General features: G+C 38.7%; 1 protein-coding gene across 1 annotated transcript in view; it reads right to left on the bottom strand.

Moving 5' to 3' along the window:
* The window catches only part of LOC145265400 (muscle LIM protein Mlp84B-like), a 45,511-nt gene extending 42,601 nt beyond the window's left edge, over nucleotides 1–2,910 (bottom strand). Inside the window, exon 1 of the mRNA XM_080121222.1 lies at nucleotides 2,490–2,910. The gene's annotated coding sequence lies outside the window, so the exon portion shown is untranslated. The remainder of the gene's footprint in view (nucleotides 1–2,489) is intronic.
* Between the last annotated feature and the right edge of the window lie 3,960 nt (nucleotides 2,911–6,870).

Here is a 6,870-nt window from a genome sequence, read left to right as displayed (position 1 = left end):
TCCTATGCATTACTTTGCATAATTTTTTTAATTTTAAGTCATTTTTTCAAACTTCACGTATTTAACAGTCAGCTATCATCATTTGTCTTTTTCACATATGTATGATTTTCGAACGGATTAAACGTTTTAAAGGGAGTAAAACCACTAAAAAACTTTTCCAGATAGGTAGAAGAGTAACTCATCTTGTCTTTAATAACATTCATTTTTTTTTTGTTTTTATTTAAAAAACATTTTTGCCACTTTTTCCTACGTCTGTGGATTTTATTCCAACCCCCACATTCAATAAAAATGTTTTTATACAATAATAAGGTTTTTTGAAATTGTACCGATTATTCGGCGATTAACCTAATAATAAATGTACTTAATCGTCACCACCGACTCAACACAATTTCCCACTACAAAGTTGTTGTTGGTATTTATTTATTTATTTATTTATTTATTTATTTTTATTTTTTATTTTATTTATTTATTTATTTATTTATTTATTTGTATTTTTGTAAATTATCCGATTGTTATGGTACGCAAACTGTCATGATGTTTCCATTTTTTAAATTCCGGTTGTTACTCGATTCAGGAAATATACAGGGGAGAAGAAAAAAAAAAGGATATGAAAAGGGTGGAAAGAAAAGCGGGGAAAAGAGAAAGAGAAGGAGAGACAAAGAAGGACAGAGAGAAGAAGAGATAATAAAAGAAAAAGAAAGAGCTAAAGAGGAAAGGAAGGAAATAAAATAAAGAGACGAGAGAAGAAGAGACAAAAGAAAAATGTATGAAATATACAATATATATATATATATGTATATATATATGTATATATATATATATATATATAGATATAGTGGAACGATAAAATTGTCGCATTAGAAAAGACGACATGATTCCATTTCCGTTTTAATGAAAACCGGTTTCTTTTTTTGTTGCAAACCATCTACTAATTTGCCAGTTGTGTACACAGCACAGCGATAGGAGCATTCTATCATGTCTGAAAGTGACACAATGTTCAACAAGCGAGATCAGGGATGTGCCGCTATACAACTCATGCTCTCTACCGACCCACGTTATGACAACAGGACCACTGCCGACATCCTGAAAATGCATCGCTGGCTGGATTGCTACGAAGAATAGGGATGTCCTCAGAGTGATTAAAACAAAGTTTCCGGACATGGTTATGGTCTTTGGTGTGGTTTCAAATGAAGGTCACATCATGCCACCTCACATCTTTGAAGTCGGTTGAAAAGTCAACATTAAAGTGTACCTGGATGTGCTGAAGAGTGTGGTGTTCTCCTGGTGCAAACAGGTGGCCGATGGCAGACCCTGGGTGTGGCAGCAGGCTTCGACGCTGGTCCACAAGTCCAAAGAGACCCAGGTTTGGCTTCAGAAGAAGAAGGGCTACAACTTTGTACCCTTCTCTCACTGCTCCCCTCCTCCCCCGACCTGAACCCTTTGGACTACTTAGTTTTATCATACGTCGAGAACATCACCAACACGACCTCCCACAACACCAAAGCCAGCCTAATCGCCGCCATCCACCGAGTATTCGTTGAACTCCCGTCGGCGCTTGTGAAAAAGACATGCTTCCATTTCCGGACGCGTATCGAGGCGATGATTGAGGCTGAAGGCGGCTACATTGAATAGATGTCAGCTCTACTACTACAAGTTACCTGAATGGATTTTTTTCATAAAAGTTTTAAAATAAAGAAGTTGTAGTGGTGTTTTCTTTAGGGCGACAATTTCATCGTTGCAGCCCGTGTGCATGCATGCATATATATATATATATATATATATATATATATATATATATATATATATATATATATATATATATATATATATATATATATATCGAAAGAGAAAGGAGGGTAGGATAAATAACGAAAGAGAAAATGAAAGAGATAAGAAGGAGAAAGAGAAGGATAGTAGAGGGGAAAAAGAACGAAAAGAAAGGAAAAGTGGAATAGAGAGAGGGAAGAGAAAAAGGCTGAGAATGGGGATGAAAAAGAGGTAGAAGAAAGAGAGAGGACGAGAAGGGAAAAGGAAGAAAAAACTGAAAAAAGGAAACGAAAGGTATAAAGAGAAAATTAGGAAAATAAAAAATAAGGGATAAGAAAAGAAAGAGAAGAAAAGATAGGAAGGAAAAAGTGAAAGAGAGAGGAAGTGTGTGTGCATGGAAGAGAGAGAGAGAGAGAGAGAGAGAGAGAGAGAGAGAGAGAGAGAGAGAGAGAGAGAGAGGAATGGGTCAGGTGAACGCGAGATGTCAGCAAATTAATTTCTTTTAGTATAAGTATTTTTTGTTCTGTTACAAACGTGAAACCTTCGGAATTAAACAAAAAGTTTGAATTAAAACTTTCCATTTTAATTTTTTTTTAACATGTCAAAGTTTTTTTCTTTTCTTTTCTTTTTTACGTTTTATATTTGCGCTGTTTTCCGCGGGCGACGCGCGTCTGTGAAGTAAAAACTTGAGCAGATTGAGAGAGAGAATGAGAAAAACTCACCTCTGGACGAAAGAAAAGAAGGAATTGGAAAATGGGTTGGACCGTTTGTTTTTGTTTTGTTTGCGCTGTGTAGCTCAAACAGCTGATTTCCTCGATGCGGTCGCGTCTAGTCTCTCGGTTCGACTGTTCCTCTTCTCGGCTCCTCCGTTTCTTTTTCGTTGCCAAACGAAGGACTGCGCTTAAAGCTGGATGCTCCTGATTCTTTCTGCGTTTCTCACGATGACGCCTACTCTCCCAAACAACGTCCGCCCACACCTTCTTTCGGCCCGACAACCGATGACGCCCCGTTTCATCCAAATAGAGTAACGGGGGCTTTTTACCAATCGGATTTGTTCTCTATTTCGAAAAAAAAAAAAAAAAATGGGAAGAGAAGAGATTCTTAGTCTCCCCTCTCTCTTTCTTTAGAGATAGATAGATAGATAGATAGATAGATAGATAGATAGATAGATAGATAGATAGATAGATAGATAGATATAAAGAGAGCGAGAGAGGGAGGGGGATTTCATTCTTTTAAAACTTTTTATTTTCACTTTTGTTTTTGTTAATGTTGTCATGTAGATAACACATCCTTTTCTTTCTTTCCATTCTCTATTTCTCTTTCTCTTTCTCTCTCTCTCTCTCTCTCTCTCTCTCTCTCTCTCTCTCTCTCTCTCTCAGAGAGGAAGATAGAAAAAGAAAGACAGGCAGTAAAAGAAAAGAGAGAAAAGGAAATAATGTTTTCTTTCGTTTTCATTCATTTTAAACATTTTAGTTTCAGACTTTCGTTTTTGCTAATTTTGTGCAACCGACAAACCCTCTTTCTTTCTCTTTTCTCTTTCCCTCTACTTCTCTCACTTTCTCTCTCTAACCCACTCTCTATATTTGTCTCCGACTAGATTCCTATCGACCTCCCTGTTTTTCTTTTTTTCTCTCTCTTTCTTCCTTCCTTCCTTCCTTCTCGCCTCTCCGTCTTCATCTCCTCTTCTCTTATTCTCTCTCTCTCTCTCTCCTTCTTCTTCCATTTCCTTCGGTTTCTCTGTATACTTGTAACGCTGTCCACATTCTCCCTTTCTTTCCCCGTCTCCCCCTCTCACCCTGTCTCTTTATGTATTTCTCTGTTCCCTGTCTCTGTCTGCCTGTATGTGTATTTCCTCTCTCAATGGTTAGTTTCCTGTCTGTCTACCTCCCTCTCTTTCTCTCTCTCTCTCTCTCTCTCTCTCTGTCTCTTTCTCGTCCTCTATATCTATCTGTCTACACCCCTCCCGTCTCTCTTTAATTTATTTTTTTGTCTTCCTCAGTTTGAAAGGCTAAAAATAGTTCACCCCTCCCCGAACTTATCGTCCGTTTCTTAGATTGTTGGTGGTTTTATAACAAAAATAGTTTGCAATTTTCGAAAATATTTGTCTATTTTTAGAACACGACGAAACTTGTGATTCATAACTTACAACGAGAAATAAACGAATATAAAAAAAAAAAAAAAAAAAAAAAGTCGAATAGTTATCAGCTTAACAAACTCGTTAACAACTTTGGTTGGATTTCTAAAGAAAATTACGTGTGTAAAATAGCGCACCCAGGAATGTCAGTACTCACGGATACCCGAGGCTTGACGTAGATTATTTAATCGCTCGGCAAACAGAGCAAACTTATTTTTGCAAACAATTTATTTAACGAAAATTGTGTATATTTTTCTTCATTGACCAGGAGAGTAGTAGTAGTAGTAGTAGTAGTAGTAGTAGTAAAAGTTAAAATAAATAAAACACAAGAAAACAGTAAATATAGACTGTGAGGAAAGAAACGAAACAGTAAATCACATTATAAGTGAATGCAGCAAGTTAGCTCAAAAGGAATATAACAACAAACACGACTGCATGGGAAAGGCAGTGCACCGGGAAATCTCTAGACTACTACACCTCAAACCAGAGACATTGCAAGAAAACAGAAAACCCTAAAATCCTTTGGGACATGGAAATACAAACAGATAACCCATCCAAGCAAAAAGACCAGATGTCATAATAATTAACAAGAAGGAAAGAAACTGCCAAATTGTAGATTTTGCCGTCCAACAGCCCACAGGGTGAAGATTAAAGAGACAGGAAAACGAAACAAATATGCGAAACTTGCCAGAGACCTTAAAGGAATATGGAACCTGAAGAAAATTAATATAATGTCAATAATTATAGGAGCACTAGGAACAGTTCCAAAAACTTGGAAAAAAATTAAGAAAAATCGGAATTGATGAGAAGACTGAGATTAAGCAATGAATGGCAATGCTGAAAACAGCTGAAATCTTAAGGAAAACCTTTGAGTGCAGAAACTAGTTCACATAAATTCCAAATTCTAATCGAGCATATATAAACTGCAATAGAAATGAAACAAAAAGTTGCAACCAGAAGAGCTGGTACACCAAAAGTGAAAAGTGCCTATTTCCCATTTCCCTCTTTCTTTCTCTCTTTCCATCTTCCTCTCCTTTTTCACCCCCCCCCATCAAAAACGGGCGTCAGTTCAACTGGCACCACACCAAATAGTCAAAGGGTCAAGGAGGATGGAAAGAACGGGGAGAGAAAGCGTTGACCAAGCCTTCACTGGATGAGTGCGAAGAGAACAGGGGCCTTGGGGAAATTTATTGCCACTCAAATTCCAGTGAAGACAAATGGCCGCTACCAATGAGAAATCAATGATAAACGGTTGTTGCGATAATGCAAATTAATTTGCAAATGATATCGAAAGAGGTGGAGAGTACTGAAAATCTGAGGAGACTTATCACTCAGGCACCAGGGAACACCAGAAGTTCTTCTCAAAGAGAATTCTTTGATAATGGCCAGTGTGAAAATTCCTAGTCTCTCCCTCTCTCTTCTCTCTTTTGCAAGCATCTGTTGTGACCGACCAAGCTATAGAGGTCAAAACTATTGCGTCTGGGATCGACGTATTTTGAGTTTTTTAGATTTCCCATCTCATCTCTCTCTTTTCTGGCATAAATTTTGGCTCGCCAAGCATCCCGATCCCGGAATACTGCCGTCCATTGCTCACATTCCACACCAAAATCACAGAGATCTCGCTTTAGCACAACCTTGAATCTGAGATGCGGACGACAAACAAGCTGAGTACCCTCTTTCAAAACACCATGTAATACATTATGAGGTAGGCGTTCACATGACATTCGGTTTACATGGCCTGCCCATCGAAGTCTCATAAACTTAAGTCTTGAGCACCCAAACCTGTCCGTCTGAAGAGCTCTTCATTTGTCATTCTGTCCTCCCATGACATGCCAATGATTGATCGGGAACATCTTGTATGGAAGATACTAACCTTACACTCTTGAGGACGATATGCATACCATATCACAGCACCATAAAGAAGGATACTCAACACACACGCTTCATACACACGGACTCTCGTCTTGATGGTCAGATGCTTGTTTTTCCAAACGCGCTGTGTGAGCCTCCCAAATGCGGTAGAAGCTAGGCCAAGTTGCATACGAAGTTATGGATCAAGACCATAATCGCACTAAGGTATTTGAATTTATCTACATTCTCCAGGGTTGTATTATCTATTGTAAAATTAACATTCTCTGATAATTGGGAGAGGATAACGGTTTTCTTAAGACTGATTGTTAGTTCAAAATGTCTAAATGAGTTTGTGAAAGAATCTAGAAGTCGATGAAGATTCTACGCGGAAGATGTACAAAGAGCAGCACAGCATCATTAGCGTAGAGGAGTTCGCAGACAACTAGTTCCTGAACTCTCGACTTGGCTTTGTATCGTGTGAGGGTAAAGAAATTTCCATCGTCACGGGTGAAGGATCGAAACCCCCACAGATTTATTGACATTCTGATATGCTTGTTTGAAAACAAAGGAGAAGTACGTCCCGAACAGAGCTGGGGTGAGCACGACTGATCGGAAACCGGTCAGAATTTCTCTCCCCCTTACTGAACTCGCCCATGTATGCGCTCGTGAAATGCTTCGATGAGTGACAGCAGGGTAGGGGGGCAGCCTGTTTTATCAAGGAAGATGAATAGAGCTCCTCTGTCGACCAGGTCAAATACTTTTGTCAGGTTTATGAAAGCCATATGTAGTGGTTGTCGCTGTTTTCGTGCCTTCTCCTGAAGCTGTCTCACACAGAAGATCATGTTTGTAGTTGACCGATCTGCCCTAAAACCACATTGCGATTCAGGATACACAGTTTCAGCAATTTTCTGTAGACGTGAAAGGAGCAGACGGGCCATCACTTTCCCAGTTACACTGAGAAGTGAGATGCCATGATAATTGTTGCAATCCCTTCTTGAACTTTAGTTTTTGAAAAGTGTTATAATTTTTGCATCTTTGAAATCTTGTGGAACAGTTTTGTGGGCCTCGCAGTTGAGGATAAGCCGATGGATGTGTTCGGTAAGAACCTCTGAGCCTGC

The sequence above is a fragment of the Euprymna scolopes genome, chromosome 40 (genome assembly GCF_053919585.1).
Source record: "Euprymna scolopes isolate OS-2025 chromosome 40, ASM5391958v1, whole genome shotgun sequence".
In the NCBI taxonomy this organism is placed as follows: domain Eukaryota; kingdom Metazoa; phylum Mollusca; class Cephalopoda; order Sepiida; family Sepiolidae; genus Euprymna; species Euprymna scolopes.
Note: the sequence above shows the minus strand (reverse complement) of the source record. Positions and strands in the feature narration are given on the sequence as shown.